Source organism: Heptranchias perlo, unplaced genomic scaffold (assembly GCF_035084215.1).
Source record: "Heptranchias perlo isolate sHepPer1 unplaced genomic scaffold, sHepPer1.hap1 HAP1_SCAFFOLD_151, whole genome shotgun sequence".
Taxonomy (NCBI): domain Eukaryota; kingdom Metazoa; phylum Chordata; class Chondrichthyes; order Hexanchiformes; family Hexanchidae; genus Heptranchias; species Heptranchias perlo.
The window spans coordinates 985,869-1,005,690 of NW_027138763.1; the positions used below are offsets into that span (position 1 = coordinate 985,869).

At 43.0% G+C, this 19,822-nt stretch overlaps 1 long non-coding RNA gene across 1 annotated transcript in view; it reads right to left on the minus strand.

The window, feature by feature from the left end:
• Positions 1 to 252: 252 nt before the first annotated feature.
• Positions 253 to 19,822, minus strand: part of LOC137309163 (uncharacterized) — a 48,360-nt gene continuing 28,790 nt past the window's right edge. The window contains exon 2 of the long non-coding RNA XR_010959774.1: positions 253 to 745. This is a non-coding gene — a long non-coding RNA (uncharacterized lncRNA). The remainder of the gene's footprint in view (positions 746 to 19,822) is intronic.

Below are 19,822 nucleotides of genomic sequence, written 5' to 3' on the forward strand. Positions count from 1 at the left end.
GCTTCAAGTCTCACTGTCAAGCTCTGGTTACCTCAACAATCAGACGGAGAAACAGTTCACTGACCAGAAGGGCCGTCTCTTTTTGGTGTCCCGCCCTCTTCTCTCTCTCTCTCTCTCTCTGCACGACTTCCAAAAAAATAAACTTTCGACAAGCGATGATTTCTGGCCTTAAAGATATGATTTAATCTCTCCTCAGAAAAAAAGCAAACAAAATGAAACAAAAAAAATGCACGTGTTATCTACAAAGCAGTGTTAAACCAGAACTAGTTTCAATTTTATTATAAAAAAACCCCCCCTCTTCACACTACCACGGCCCAAGTGCCTGCTCCATTTGCCTGAATGGTCTACAATTCAGCCTAGGTTACCCAACAAAAAGGAATAGCATCGTTTTTTTCAGAGTAATGTGAGAGATTCTTCAGACAGACTGTGGATGGACCGCCGGCAGTCACTGGTTACCTCCGAACAAATCCCCTGCCGCGATCTGCAGAGCCACAGCCTTTTGGTTGCTGCAAACATCCTTGATTTTTTTTTTTTGTTTCATTCGTCTGTCGTTTCTTTGGTTCGTTCCCGGCCTGTCGGTCTCGTGTGTCCGTGTGTTGGAAGGGCTACATTCGTCAGCTGTTGCTCGCGTCCCCAGCGCTGCCTCACTTCACTTACTGCGCTGAGAGGCCGTGGCTCCCGCCCGCTGCTTCTGTCCCTGCTGCTTGACCTGGTGCACGATCTCTCGGATCTTGCGCTGTGCAGTCTGCGGGGAGAGACACAGAATAGCGTATCAGGCGCAAAGGGACGCCATCGGGGTGGGCTAAACAACGGCCATTAAAATCCAGTGGGGGCAAAATCCTCCTCTGTCTGCTGAAGTGTTTAAGATGATGGAAGGATTTGACAGGGTGGATAGAGAGAAACTATCTCCTCTGGTGGGTGGGGGGAGTCCAGAACAAGGGGGAATAACCTTAAAATTAGAGCGAGGCCGTTCAGGGGTGATGTCAGGAAGCACAAAGGGGAGTGGAAATCTGGAACTCTCTCCCCCAAAAAGCTGTTGAGGCTGGGGGTCAATTGAAAATTTCAAAACTGAGATCGATGGATTTTTGTTAGGGGAGCGTAGTAAGGGTTACAGAACCAATGCAAGTAAATGGAGTTAAGATACAGATCAGCCACGATCTAATTGAATGGCAGAACAGGCTCGAGGGGCTGAATGGCCTCCTCCTGTTCCTATGTTAAGGGTCTGATCAGAAATGGACAATCTCAGGCGCACGGGCCCATTGAAGAACGATGGCCCTCATTTGGTACTAAATTAGCAGTCTCATTCCGAGAGGTTACAGGAGAGCTGGTGTGGGGCAGTAAGGGGCACTTTTCTAAGGTTGCAGCTAAGGCCGTGTAGAGGGAGCCCCCCCCTCATCAGAACAGGAGGAGGCCATTCAGCCCCTCGGGCCACTTCCGCCATTCAATTAGACCATGGCTGATCTGTATCTTAACTCCATTTACTTGCATTGGTTCTGTAACCATTAATGCCCTTGCCTGACAAAAATTTATCAACCTCAGTTTGGATATTTTCAATTGACCCCCAGCCTCAACAGCTTTTTGGGGGAGAGAGTTCCAGATTTCCACTCCCCTTTGTGCTTCCTGACATCACCCCTGAACGGCCTCGCTCTAATTTTAAGGTCATGCCCCCTTGTTCTGGACTCTCCCACCAGAGGAATTAGTTTCTCTCTATCTACTCTATCAAATCCTTCAATTATCTTAAACACCTCAATCAGATCACCCGTTAATCTTCTATACTCAAGGGAATACGAGCCTAGTCTATACAACCTGTCCTTATAATTTAACCCTTTTAGCCCTGGTATCATTCTGGTGAATCTGCGTCACACTGCCTCCAAGGCCAATAAATCCTTCCTGAGGTGCGGTGCCCTGATCTGAACACAGTACTTCAGATGGGGTTTAACCAGAGCTTTGTACAGCTGTAAGATAACTTCCACCCCTTTGTATTCCAGCCCTTGAGATAAAGGCCAACATTCCATCACAGCCAAGCTCAAGCCTGGCCTTGCTCCATGCCCTTTCCAGCAGGATTGACTGGGTGGTTCTCAGGGGCAGGAACACAGAGTGATCTCCCCTCTTTACACCAGGAATGCCGTGGCCAATGACAGCAGGAGTCCACATGTTCGATTCCCGCTTTATGTCGGTGACAATTATCCCATGGGCTTTGTACAAAGCTAGGCAGCGTTTTAATCCACTGTTTAATAACTGTTAACACCCGATACAGACATTTTCGAGTCACTCGGTGACTGGCTGGCTGTCGGCCAGAACCCCTTCGACCTGCAACCTGTTCCCCATTTAACCGCCAATCCAGCCTTTCCTTGACATGCCTCGGAGTCCTGAACCGGCCTGGACATGTATCCCCTGTTTAACTCGCGCTGAGATTCTGCTGTTGTTGAAGAAAGTCCTCCCCACTTTAGGATGACTCAGTGGGTAGCACTCTGACCCTCTGAGTCAGAAGGTCACGGGTTCAAGTCCCACTCGAGACTCGAGCACCAAATCCAGGCCGACGCTCCAGTGCAGGACTGAGGGAGGTCTTCTGAGTGAGACATTAAACTGAGGACCCACCTGCCCTCTCAGCAGGAGGTGAAAGAATCCCATGGCACAATTGGAAGAGCAGGGGAATTCTCCTCAACCAAGACTGATTATCCAGTCATAACCACAGGGCTGTTTGTGGGACCTGACTGTCTGCAAATTGGCTGCTGCGTTTCCTACATTACAACAGTGAGGACACTTTAAAAAGTACTTCAGTGGCTGTAAAGCGCTTTGGGACATCGCGAGGTTGTGAAAGGTGCTATATAAATGCAGATCTTTCTTTTGTCCTCTATAACCCGATCTTACAGCATTGAGCCCGATGTGCGAGTCTGGGGGTGATGGTTTCCAGGTCTCAGCTTTACGATGGACACTGGGACAATCTAACCATGGATCAGGGAGCTTCACACAAAGGGCAGTGCAAATCTGGAACTCTCTCCTCCAAAAAGCTCTTGAGGCTGGGGGTCAATTGAAAAGTTCAACACTGAGATTGATCGATTTTTGATAGGCAAGGAGGATGTGAAGCGTTACTGAACCAATGCGGGTAGATGGAGTTAATACACAGGTCAACCATGATCCAACTGAATGACAGACAAAGCTCGAGGGGCTGAATGGCCTCCTCCTGCTCCCATGTTCTTATGACTGTAATCAACATTCTGACTGTATCAAATAATGCGACATGATGGCAAGAAATTTCTTAGCAGATGGAATGCGGCTGATCAATTATTGAATATGGTTCTTTGTCCAAATGGGAGGATTGGGCTGATTAACTGATCAGAGAGTCAGACAATCTCCCATCTGACCATTCCAACAGATTGGAAAATGACCATGGGCCTGTCTGTGGGGGCGAAGTTTTCGTGATGTGAAACCCCATCGTGAAGGGGCTTTCACACACACTGTATACACGGGATTAAACCATCTCCTGTCACAGTGTAAATACACACTGTATACACGGGATTAAACCATCTCCTGTCACAGTGTAAATACACACTGTATACACGGGATTAAACCATCTCCTGTCACAGTGTAAATACACACTGTATACACGGGATTAAACCGTCTCCCATCACAGTGTAAATACACACTGTATACACAGGATTAAACCATCTCCCCTCACAGTGTAAATACACACTGTATACACGGGATTAAACCATCTCCCCTCACAGTGTAAATACACACTGTATACACGGGATTAAACCGTCTCCCATCACACAGTGTAAATACACACTGTATACACAGGATTAAACCATCTCCCCTCACAGTGTAAATACACACTGTATACACGGGATTAAACCGTCTCCCCTCACAGTGTAAATACACACTGTATACACGGGATTAAACCATCTCCTGTCACAGTGTAAATACACACTGTATACACGGGATTAAACCATCTCCCCTCACAGTGTAAATACACACTGTATACACAGGATGAAACCATCTCCCCTCACAGTGTAAATACACACTGTATACACAGGATTAAACCATCTCCCATCACACAGTGTAAATACACACTGTATACACAGGATTAAACCATCTCCCATCACACAGTGTAAATACACACTGTATACACAGGATTAAACCATCTCCCATCACACAGTGTAAACACACACTGTATACACGGGATTAAACCGTCTCCCATCACACAGTGTAAATACACACTGTATACACGGGATTAAACCATCTCCCCTCACAGTGTAAATACACACTGTATACACAGGATTAAACCATCTCCCCTCACACAGTGTAAACACACACTGTATACACGGGATTAAACCATCTCCCGTCACAGTGTAAACACACACTGTATACACGGGATTAAACCATCTCCCATCACAGTGTAAATACACACTGTATACACGGGATTAAACCATCTCCCCTCACAGTGTAAACACACACTGTATACACAGGATTAAACCATCTCCCCTCACAGTGTAAATACACACTGTATACACGAGATTAAACCATCTCCCATCACAGTGTAAATACACACTGTATACACAGGATTAAACCATCTCCCCTCACAGTGTAAACACACACTGTGTACACGGGATTAAACCATCTCCCCTCACAGTGTAAATACACACTGTATACACGGGATTAAACCATCTCCCCTCACAGTGTAAACACACACTGTATACACAGGATTAAACCATCTCCCCTCACAGTGTAAATACACACTGTATACACGGGATTAAACCATCTCCCGTCACAGTGTAAACACACACTGTATACACGGGATTAAACCATCTCCCATCACAGTGTAAATACACACTGTATACACGGGATTAAACCATCTCCCCTCACAGTGTAAACACACACTGTATACACAGGATTAAACCATCTCCCCTCACAGTGTAAATACACACTGTATACACGAGATTAAACCATCTCCCATCACAGTGTAAATACACACTGTATACACAGGATTAAACCATCTCCCCTCACAGTGTAAACACACACTGTGTACACGGGATTAAACCATCTCCCATCACAGTGTAAATACACACTGTATACACGGGATTAAACCGTCTCCCATCACAGTGTAAACACACACTGTATACACAGGATTAAACCATCTCCCCTCACACAGTGTTAATACACACTGTATACACGGGATTAAACCATCTCCCATCACAGTGTAAATACACACTGTATACACGGGATTAAACCATCTCCCCTCACACAGTGTAAATACACACTGTATACACGGGATTAAACCATCTCCAATCACACAGTGTAACTACACACTGTATACACGGGATTAAACCATCTCCCCTCACACAGTGTAAATACACACTGTATACACGGGATTAAACCATCTCCCCTCACAGTGTAAATACACACTGTATACACGGGATTAAACCATCTCCCCTCACACAGTCCAAATACACACTGTATACACGGGATTAAACCATCTCCCCTCACACAGTCCAAATACACACTGTATACACGGGATTAAACCATCTCCCCTCACAGTGTAAATACACACTGTATACACGGGATTAAACCATCTCCCCTCACACAGTGTAAATACACACTGTATACACAGGATTAAACCATCTCCCATCACAGTGTAAATACACACTGCATACACAGGATTAAACCATCTCCAATCACAGTGTAAACACACACTGTATACACGGGATTAAAACATCTCCCCTCACACAGTGTAAATACACACTGTATACACGGGATTAAAACATCTCCCCTCACACAGTGTAAATACACACTGTATACACGGGATTAAACCATCTCCCATCACACAGTGTAAATACACACTGCATACACAGGATTAAACCATCTCCCATCACACAGTGTAAACACACACTGTATACACGGGATTAAACCATCTCCCGTCACAGTGTAAATACACACTGTATACACGGGATTAAACCATCTCCCCTCACACAGTGTAAACACACACTGTATACACGGGATTAAACCATCTCCCGTCACAGTGTAAACACACACTGTATACACGGGATTAAACCATCTCCCATCACAGTGTAAATACACACTGTATACACGGGATTAAACCATCTCCCCTCACAGTGTAAACACACACTGTATACACAGGATTAAACCATCTCCCCTCACAGTGTAAACACACACTGCATACACAGGATTAAAACATCTCCCATCACAGTGTAAACACACACTGTATACACAGGATTAAACCGTCTCCCATCACACAGTGTAAATACACACTGCATACACAGGTTTAAACCATCTCCCATCACACAGTGTAAACACACACTGTATACACAGGATTAAACCATCTCCCGTCACAGTGTAAATACACACTGTATACACGGGATTAAACCATCTCCCCTCACACAGTGTAAACACACACTGTATACACGGGATTAAACCATCTCCCGTCACAGTGTAAACACACACTGTATACACGGGATTAAACCATCTCCCATCACAGTGTAAATACACACTGTATACACGGGATTAAACCATCTCCCCTCACAGTGTAAACACACACTGTATACACAGGATTAAACCATCTCCCCTCACAGTGTAAATACACACTGTATACACGAGATTAAACCATCTCCCATCACAGTGTAAATACACACTGTATACACAGGATTAAACCATCTCCCCTCACAGTGTAAACACACACTGTGTACACGGGATTAAACCATCTCCCATCACAGTGTAAATACACACTGTATACACGGGATTAAACCATCTCCCCTCACAGTGTAAACACACACTGTATACACAGGATTAAACCATCTCCCCTCACAGTGTAAATACACACTGTATACACGGGATTAAACCATCTCCCGTCACAGTGTAAACACACACTGTATACACGGGATTAAACCATCTCCCATCACAGTGTAAATACACACTGTATACACGGGATTAAACCATCTCCCCTCACAGTGTAAACACACACTGTATACACAGGATTAAACCATCTCCCCTCACAGTGTAAATACACACTGTATACACGAGATTAAACCATCTCCCATCACAGTGTAAATACACACTGTATACACAGGATTAAACCATCTCCCCTCACAGTGTAAACACACACTGTGTACACGGGATTAAACCATCTCCCATCACAGTGTAAATACACACTGTATACACGGGATTAAACCGTCTCCCATCACAGTGTAAACACACACTGTATACACAGGATTAAACCATCTCCCCTCACACAGTGTTAATACACACTGTATACACGGGATTAAACCATCTCCCATCACAGTGTAAATACACACTGTATACACGGGATTAAACCATCTCCCCTCACACAGTGTAAATACACACTGTATACACGGGATTAAACCATCTCCAATCACACAGTGTAACTACACACTGTATACACGGGATTAAACCATCTCCCCTCACACAGTGTAAATACACACTGTATACACGGGATTAAACCATCTCCCCTCACAGTGTAAATACACACTGTATACACGGGATTAAACCATCTCCCCTCACACAGTGTAAATACACACTGTATACACGGGATTAAACCATCTCCCATCACAGTGTAAATACACACTGCATACACAGGATTAAACCATCTCCAATCACAGTGTAAACACACACTGTATACACGGGATTAAAACATCTCCCCTCACACAGTGTAAATACACACTGTATACACGGGATTAAAACATCTCCCCTCACACAGTGTAAATACACACTGTATACACGGGATTAAAACATCTCCCCTCACACAGTGTAAATACACACTGTATACACGGGATTAAAACATCTCCCCTCACACAGTGTAAATACACACTGTAGACACGGGATTAAAACATCTCCCCTCACACAGTGTAAATACACACTGTATACACGGGATTAAACCATCTCCCATCACACAGTGTAAATACACACTGTATACACAGGATTAAACCATCTCCCATCACACAGTGTAAACACACACTGTATACACGGGATTAAACCATCTCCCGTCACAGTGTAAATACACACTGTATACACGGGATGAAACCATCTCCCGTCACAGTGTAAACACACACTGTATACACGGGATTAAACCATCTCCCATCACAGTGTAAATACACACTGTATACACGGGATTAAACCATCTCCCCTCACAGTGTAAACACACACTGTATACACAGGATTAAACCATCTCCCATCACACAATGTAAATACACACTGTATACACAGGATTAAACCATCTCCGCTCACAGTGTAAACACACACTGCATACACAGGATTAAACCATCTCCCATCACAGTGTAAACACACACTGTATACACAGGATTAAACCGTCTCCCATCACAGTGTAAACACACACTGTATACACAGGATTAAACCATCTCCCCTCACACAGTGTAAATACACACTGTATACACGGGATTAAACCATCTCCCATCACAGTGTAAATACACACTGTATACACGGGATTAAACCATCTCCCCTCACACAGTGTAAATACACACTGTATACACGGGATTAAACCATCTCCAATCACACAGTGTAACTACACACTGTATACACGGGATTAAACCATCTCCCCTCACACAGTGTAAATACACACTGTACACACGGGATTAAACCATCTCCCCTCACACAGTGTAAATACACACTGTATACACGGGATTAAACCATCTCCCATCACAGTGTAAATACACACTGCATACACAGGATTAAACCATCTCCAATCACAGTGTAAACACACACTGTATACACGGGATTAAAACATCTCCCCTCACACAGTGTAAATACACACTGTATACACGGGATTAAACCATCTCCCCTCACACAGTGTAAATACACACTGTATACACGGGATTAAACCATCGCCCCTCACAGTGCAAATACACACTGTGTACACAGGATGAAACCATCGCCCCTCACAGTGTAAACACACACTGTATACACGGGATTAAACCATCTCCCCTCACACAGTGTAAACACACACTGTATACACGGGATTAAACCATCTCCCATCATACAGTGTAAACACACACTGTATACACGGGATTAAACCATCTCCCCTCACACAGTGTAAATACACACTGTATACACGGGATTAAACCATCTCCCCTAACAGTGTAAATACACACTGTATGCACGGGATTAAACCATCTCCCCTCACAGTGTAAACACACACTGTATACACGGGATTAAACCATCTCCCATCACAGTGTAAACACACACTGTATACACAGGATTAAACCATCTCCCCTCACAGTGTAAACACACACTGTACACACGGGATTAAACCATCTCCCCTCACAGTGTAAATACACACTGTAGACACGGGATTAAACCATCTCCCCTCACACAGTGTAAAAACACACTGTATACACAGGATTAAACCATCTCCCATCACAGTGTAAATACACACTGTATACACAGGATTAAACAATCTCCCATCACAGTGTAAACACACACTGTATACACGGGATTAAACAGTCTCCCCTCACAGTGTAAATACACACTGTATACACGGGATTAAACAATCTCCCATCACAGTGTAAATGCACACTGTAGACACGGGATTAAACCATCTCCCATCACAGTGTAAACACACACTGTATACACAGGATTAAACCATCTCCCCTCACAGTGTAAATACACACTGTATACACAGGATTAAACCATCTCCCCTCACACAGTGTAAAAACACACTGTATACACAGGATTAAACAATCTCCCATCACAGTGCAAACACACGCTGTATACACGGGATTAAACCATCTCAACTCACAGTGTAAATACACACTGTATACACAGGATTAAACCATCTCCCATCACAGTGTAAATACACACTGTATACACAGGATTAAACAATCTCCCATCACAGTGTAAACACACACTGTATACACGGGATTAAACAGTCTCCCCTCACAGTGTAAATACACACTGTATACACGGGATTAAACAATCTCCCATCACAGTGTAAATACACACTGTAGACACGGGATTAAACCATCTCCCATCACAGTGTAAACACACACTGTATACACAGGATTAAACCATCTCCCCTCACAGTGTAAATACACACTGTATACACGGGATTAAACCATCTCCCCTCACAGTGTAAATACACACTGTATACAGGGGATTAAACCATCTCCCCTCACAGTGTAAATACACACTGTATACACAGGATTAAACCATCTCCCATCACAGTGTAAATACACACTGTATACACGGGATTAAACCATCTCCCCTCACAGTGTAAAAACACACTGTATACACAGGATTAAACCATCTCCCCTCACAGTGTAAATACACACTGTATACACAGGATTAAACCATCTCCCCTCACAGTGTAAATACACACTGTATACACGGGATTAAACCATCTCCCCTCACAGTGTAAAAACACATTGTATACACAGGATTAAACCATCTCCCATCACAGTGTAAATACACACTGTATACGCGGGATTAAACCATCTCCCATCACAGTGTAAATACACACTGTATACACAGGATTAAACCATCTCCCCTCACAGTGTAAATACACACTGTATACACAGGATTAAACCATCTCCCCTCACAGTGTAAATACACACTGTATACACAGGATTAAACCATCTCCCATCACAGTGTAAACACACACTGTATACACGGGATTAAACCATCTCCCCTCACAGTGTAAACACACACTGTATACACGGGATTAAACCATCTCCCCTCACAGTGTAAATACACACTGTATACACAGGATTAAACCATCTCCCATCACAGTGTAAATACACACTGTATACACGGGATTAAACCATCTCAACTCACAGTGTAAATACACACTGTATACACAGGATTAAACCATCTCCCATCACAGTGTAAATACACACTGTATACACAGGATTAAACCATCTCCCCTCACAGTGTAAATACACACTGTATACACGGGATTAAACCATCTCCCCTCACAGTGTAAATACACACTGTATACATGGGATTAAACCATCTCCCCTCACAGTGTAAATACACACTGTATACACGGGATGAAACCATCTCCAATCACAGTGTAAATACACACTGTACACACGGGATAAAAACATCTCCCCTCACAGTGTAAACACACACTGTATACACGGGATTAAACCATCTCCCCTCACACAGTGTAAACACACACTGTATACACGGGATTAAACCATCTCCCATCACAGTGAAAATACACACTGCATACAAGGGATTAAACCATCGCCCCTCACAGTGCAAATACACACTGTGTACACAGGATTAAACCATCGCCCCTCACAGTGTAAACACACACTGTATACACGGGATTAAACCATCTCCCCTCACAGTGTAAAAACACACTGTACACACGGGATTAAACCATCTCCCCTCACAGTGTAAATACACACTGTGTACACAGGATTAAACCATCTCCCCTAACAGTGTAAACACACACTGTATACACGGGATTAAACCATCTCCCATCACAGTGTAAACACACACTGTATACACAGGATTAAACCATCTCCCCTCACAGTGCAAACACACACTGTACACACGGGATTAAACCATCTCCCCTCACAGTGTAAACACACACTGTATACACGGGATTAAACCATCTCCCCTCACAGTGTAAATACACACTGTATACACGGGATTAAACCATCTCCCCTCACAGTGTAAATACACACTGTATACACAGGATTAAACCATCTCCCCTCACAGTGTAAATACACACTGTACACACAGGATTAAACCATCTCCCCTCACAGTGTAAAAACACACTGTATACACGGGATTAAACCATCTCCCCTCACAGTGTAAATACACACTGTGTACACAGGATTAAACCATCTCCCATCACAGTGTAAACACACACTGTATACACAGGATTAAACCATCGCCCCTCACAGTGCAAATACATACTGTATACACGGGATTAAACCGTCTCCCATCACACAGTGTAAATACACACTGTATACACGGGATTAAACCATCTCCCATCACAGTGTAAATACACACTGTATACACGGGATTAAACCATCTCCCCTCACAGTGTAAATACACACTGAAGACACGGGATTAAACCATCTCCCCTCACAGTGTAAATACACACTGTATACACAGGATTAAACCATCTCCCATCACAGTGTAAATACACACTGTATACACGGGATTAAACCATCTCCCCTCACAGTGTAAATACACACTGTATACACGGGATTAAACCATCTCCCCTCACAGTGTAAACACACACTGTATACACGGGATTAAACCATCTCCCATCACACAGTGTAAATACACACTGTATACACGGGATTAAACCATCTCCCATCACAGTGTAAATACACACTGTATACACGGGATTAAACCATCTCCCCTCACAGTGTAAATACACACTGTATACACGGGATTAAACCATCTCCCCTCACAGTGTAAACACACACTGCATACACGGGATTAAACCATCTCCCATCACACAGTGTAAATACACACTGTATACACGGGATTAAACCATCTCCCATCACAGTGTAAATACACACTGTATACACGGGATTAAACCATCTCCCATCACAGTGTAAATACACACTGTATACACGGGATTAAACCATCTCCCCTCACAGTGTAAAAACACACTGTACACACAGGATTAAACCATCTCCCCTCACAGTGTAAAAACACACTGTATACACGGGATTAAACCATCGCCCCTCACAGTGCAAATACATACTGTATACACGGGATTAAACCGTCTCCCATCACACAGTGTAAATACACACTGTATACACAGGATTAAACCATCTCCCCTCACACAGTGTAAATACACACTGTATACACAGGATTAAACCATCTCCCCTCACACAGTGTAAATACACACTGCATACACGGGATTAAACCATCTCCCATCACAGTGTAAACACACACTGTATACACAGGATGAAACCATCTCCCCTCACACAGTGTGAACACACACTGTATACACGGGATTAAACCATCTCCCCTCACACAGTGCAAATACACACTGTATACACGGGATTAAACCATCTCCCCTCACAGTGTAAATACACACTTTATACACAGGATTAAACCATCTCCCCTCACAGTGTAAATAAACACTGTATACACGGGATTAAACCATCTCCAATCATACAATGTAAATACACACTGTATACACGGGATTAAACCATCTCCCCTCACACAGTGTAAATACACACTGTATACACGGGATTAAACCATCTCCCCTCACACAGTGTAAATACACACTGTATACACGGGATTAAACCATCTCCCCTCACAGTGTAAATACACACTGTATACACGGGATTAAACCATCTCCCCTCACACAGTGTAAATACACACTGTATACACGGGATTAAACCATCTCCCCTCACAGTGTAAACACACACTGTATACACGGGATTAAACCATCTCCCCTCACACAGTGTAAATAAACACTGTATACACGGGATTAAACCATCTCCCCTCACACAGTGTAAATACACACTGTATACACGGGATTAAACCATCTCCCCTCACACAGTGTAAATACACACTGTATACACGGGATTAAAACATCTCCCCTCACACAGTGTAAATACACACTGTATACACGGGATTAAACCATCTCCCCTCACACACTGTAAACACACACTGTATACACGGGATTAAACCATCTCCCCTCACACAGTGTAAATACACACTGTATACACGGGATTAAACCATCTCCAATCACACAGTGTCAATACACATTGTATACACGGGATTAAACCATCTCCCCTCACAGTGTAAATACACACTGCATACACAGGATTAAACCATCTCCCATCACAGTGTAAACACACACTGTATACACGGGATTAAAACATCTCCCCTCACACAGTGTAAATACACACTGTATACACGAGATTAAACCATCTCCCATCACAGTGTAAATACACACTGTATACACGGGATTAAACCATCTCCCCTCACAGTGTGAACACAAACTGTATACACGGGATTAAACCATCTCCCCTCACAGTGTAAATACACACTGTATACAGGGGATTAAACCATCTCCCCTCACAGTGTAAATACACACAGTATACACAGGATTAAACCATCTCCCATCACAGTGTAAATACACACTGTATACACAGGATTAAACCATCTCCCATCACAGTGTAAATACACACTGTATACATGGGATTAAACCATCTCCCCTCACAGTGTAAATACACACTGTACACACGGGATTAAACCATCTCCCCTCACAGTGTAAATACACACTGTATACACAGGATTAAACCATCTCCCATCACAGTGTAAATACACACTGTATACACAGGATTAAACCATCTCCCCTCACAGTGTAAATACACACTGTACACACAGGATGAAACCATCTCCCCTCACAGTGTAAATACACACTGTATACACAGGATTAAACCATCTCCCCTCACAGTGTAAATACACACTGTATACACGGGATTAAACCATCTCCCCTCACAGTGTAAATACACACTGTATACACGGGATTAAACCATCTCCCATCACACACTGTAAATACACACTGTATACACGGGATTAAACCATCTCCCATCACACAGTGTAAATACACACTGTACACACGGGATTAAACCAACTCCCCTCACAGTGTAAATACACACTGTATACACAGGATTGAACCATCTCCCATCACAGTGTAAATACACACTGTATACACAGGATTAAACCATCTCCCCTCACAGTGTAAATACACACTGCATACACAGCATTAAACCATCTCCCCTCACAGTGCAAATACACACTGTATACACAGGATTAAACCATCTCCCCTCACAGTGTAAATACACACTGTATACACGGGATTAAACCATCTCCCCTCACAGTGTAAATACACACTGTATACACGGGATTAAACCATCTCCCCTCACAGTGTAAATACACACTGAAAACACAGGATTAAATCATCTCCCCTCACACACTGTAAATACACACTGTATACACAGGATTAAACCATCTCCCATCACACAGTGTAAATACACACTGTATACACGGGATTAAACCATCTCCCATCACAGTGCAAATACACACTGTATACACGGGATTAAACCATCTCCAATCACAGTGTAAATACACACTGTATACACGGGATTAAACCATCTCCCATCACACAGTGTAAATACACACTGTATACACGGGATTAAACCATCTCCCATCACAGTGCAAATACACACTGTATACACGAGATTAAACCATCTCCCCTCACAGTGTAAATACACACTGTATACACGGGATTAAACCATCTCCAATCACAGTGTAAACACACACTGTATACACGGGATTAAACCATCTCCCCTCACAGTGTAAATACACACTGTGTACACGGGATTAAACCATCTCCCATCACAGTGTAAATACACACTGTATACACGGGATTAAACCATCTCCCCTCACAGTGTTAATACACACTGTTTCCACGGGATTAAACCATCTCCCATCACAGTGTAAATACACACTGTATACACGAGATTAAACCATCTCCCATCACAGTGTAAATACACACTGTATACACGAGATTAAACCATCTCCCCTCACAGTGTAAATACACACTGTATACACGGGATTAAACCATCTCCCCTCACAGTGTAAACACACACTGTATACACGGGATTAAACCATCTCCCCTCACAGTGTAAATACACACTGTGTACACAGGATTAAACCATCTCCCATCACAGTGTAAATACACACTGTATCCACGGGATTAAACCATCTCCCATCACAGTGTAAACACACACTGTATACACAGGATTAAAGCATCTCCCATCACAGTGTAAATACACACTGTGTACACAGGATTAAACCATCTCCCATCACAGTGTAAACACACACTGTATGCACAGGATTAAACCATCGCCCCTCACAGTGTAAACACACACTGTATACACGGGATTAAACCATCTCCCATCACACAGTGTAAATACACACTGTATACACGGGATTAAACCATCTCCCATCACAGTGTAAATACACACTGTATACACAGGATTAAACCATCTCCCCTCACAGTGTAAACACACACTGTACACACAGGATTAAACCATCTCCCCTCACAGTGTAAAAACACACTGTATACACAGGATTAAACCATCTCCCCTCACAGTGTAAACACACACTGTACACACAGGATTAAACCATCTCCCATCACAGTGTAAATACACACTGTGGACACGGGATTAAACCATCTCCCATCACACAGTGTAAATACAGACTGTATACACAGGATTAAACCATCTCCCATCACAGTGTAAATACACACTGTATACACGGGATTAAACCATCTCCCCTCACAGTGTAAACACACACTGTATACACAGGATTAAACCATCTCCCCTCACAGTGTAAACACACACTGTATACACAGGATTAAACCATCTCCCCTCACAGTGTAAACACACACTGTATACACAGGATGAAACCATCGCCCCTCACAGTGCAAATACATACTGTATACACGGGATTAAACCGTCTCCCATCACACAGTGTAAATACACACTGTATACACAGGATTAAACCATCTCCCCTCACACAGTGTAAATACACACTGTATACACAGGATTAAACCATCTCCCCTCACAGTGTAAATACACACTGTATACACGGGATTAAACCATCTCCCCTCACACAGTGTAAATACACACTGTATACACGGGATTAAACCATCTCCCCTCACAGTGTAAACACACACTGTGTACACGGGATTAAACCATCTCCCCTCACACAGTGTAAATAAACACTGTATACACGGGATTAAACCATCTTCCATCATACAATGTAAATACACACTGTATACACGGGATTAAACCATCTCCCCTCACACAGTGTAAATACACACTGTATACACGGGATTAAACCATCTCCCCTCACAGTGTAAATACACACTGTATACACAGGATTAAACCATCTCCCATCACAGTGTAAACACACACTGTATACACGGGATTAAAACATCTCCCCTCACACAGTGTAAATACACACTGTATACACGGGATTAAACCATCTCCCCTCACACACTGTAAACACACACTGTATACACGGGATTAAACCATCTCCCCTCACACAGTGTAAATACACACTGTATACACGGGATTAAACCATCTCCAATCACACAGTGTAAATACACATTGTATACACGGGATTAAACCATCTCCCCTCACAGTGTAAATACACACTGCATACACAGGATTAAACCATCTCCCATCACAGTGTAAATACACACTGTATACACGGGATTAAACCATCTCCCCTCACAGTGTAAACAGAAACTGTATACACGGGATTAAACCATCTCCCCTCACAGTGTAAATACACACTGTATACAGGGGATTAAACCATCTCCCCTCACAGTGTAAATACACACAGTATACACAGGATTAAACCATCTCCCATCACAGTGTAAATACACACTGTATACACAGGATTAAACCATCTCCCATCACAGTGTAAATACACACTGTATACATGGGATTAAACCATCTCCCCTCACAGTGTAAATACACACTGTACACACGGGATTAAACCATCTCCCCTCACAGTGTAAATACACACTGTATACACAGGATTAAACCATCTCCCATCACAGTGTAAATACACACTGTATACACAGGATTAAACCATCTCCCCTCACAGTGTAAATACACACTGTACACACAGGATTAAACCATCTCCCCTCACAGTGTAAATACACACTGTATACACAGGATTAAACCATCTCCCCTCACAGTGTAAATACACACTGTATACACGGGATTAAACCATCTCCCCTCACAGTGTAAATACACACTGTATACACGGGATTGAACCATCTCCCCTCACAGTGTAAATACACACTGAAAACACAGGATTAAATCATCTCCCCTCACACACTGTAAATACACACTGTATACACGGGATTAAACCATCTCCCATCACACAGTGTAAATACACACTGTGCACACGGGATTAAACCAACTCCCCTCACAGTGTAAATACACACTGTATACACAGGATTAAACCATCTCCCCTCACAGTGTAAATACACACTGTATACACAGCATTAAACCATCTCCCCTCACAGTGCAAATACACACTGTATACACAGGATTAAACCATCTCCCCTCACAGTGTAAATACACACTGTATACACGGGATTAAACCATCTCCCCTCACAGTGTAAATACACACTGTATACACGGGATTAAACCATCTCCCCTCACACAGTGTAAATACACACTGTATACACAGGATTAAACCATCTCCCCTCACAGTGTAAATACACACTGAAAACACAGGATTAAATCATCTCCCCTCACACACTGTAAATACACACTGTATACACGGGATTGAACCATCTCCCATCACACAGTGTAAATACACACTGTATACACAGGATTAAACCATCTCCCATCACACAGTGTAAATACACACTGTATACACGGGATTAAACCATCTCCAATCACAGTGTAAATACACACTGTATACACGGGATTAAACCATCTCCCATCACACAGTGTAAATACACACTGTATACACGGGATTAAACCATCTCCCCTCACAGTGTAAATACACACTGCATACACGGGATTAAACCATCTCCCCTCACAGTGTAAATACACACGGAAAACACAGGATTAAATCATCTCCCCTCACACACTGTAAATACACACTGTATACACGGGATTAAACCATCTCCAATCACAGTGTAAATACACACTGTATACACGGGATTAAACCATCTCCCATCACACAGTGTAAATACACACTGCACACACGGGATTAAACCATCTCCCATCACAGTGCAAATACACACTGTATACACGAGATTAAACCATCTCCCCTCACAGTGTAAATACACACTGTATACACGGGATTAAACCATCTCCAATCACAGTGTAAACACACACTGTATACACGGGATTAAACCATCTCCCCTCACAGTGTAAATACACACTGTGTACACGGGATTAAACCATCTCCCCTCACAGTGTAAATACACACTGAGAACACAGGATTAAATCATCTCCCCTCACACACTGTAAATACACACTGTATACACGGGATTAAACCATCTCCCATCACAGTGCAAATACACACTGTATACACGGGATTAAACCATCTCCAATCACAGTGTAAATACACACTGTATACACGGGATTAAACCATCTCCCATCACACAGTGTAAATACACACTGCACACACGGGATTAAACCATCTCCCATCACAGTGCAAATACACACTGTATACACGAGATTAAACCATCTCCCCTCACAGTGTAAATACACACTGTATACACGGGATTAAACCATCTCCAATCACAGTGTAAACACACACTGTATACACGGGATTAAACCATCTCCCCTCACAGTGTAAATACACACTGTGTACACGGGATTAAACCATCTCCCATCACAGTGTAAATACACACTTTATACACGGGATTAAACCATCTCCCCTCACAGTGTAAATACACACTGTATACACGGGATTAAACCATCTCCCATCACAGTGTAAATACACACTGTATACACGAGATTAAACCATCTCCCATCACAGTGTAAATACACACTGTATACACGAGATTAAACCATCTCCCCTCACAGTGTAAATACACACTGTATACACGGGATTAAACCATCTCCCCTCACAGTGTAAATACACACTGTGTACACGGGATTAAACCATCTCCCCTCACAGTGTAAACACACACTGTATACACAGGATTAAACCATCTCCCCTCACAGTGTAAATGCACACTGTATGCACGGGATTAAACCATCTCCCCTCACAGTGTAAACACACACTGTAT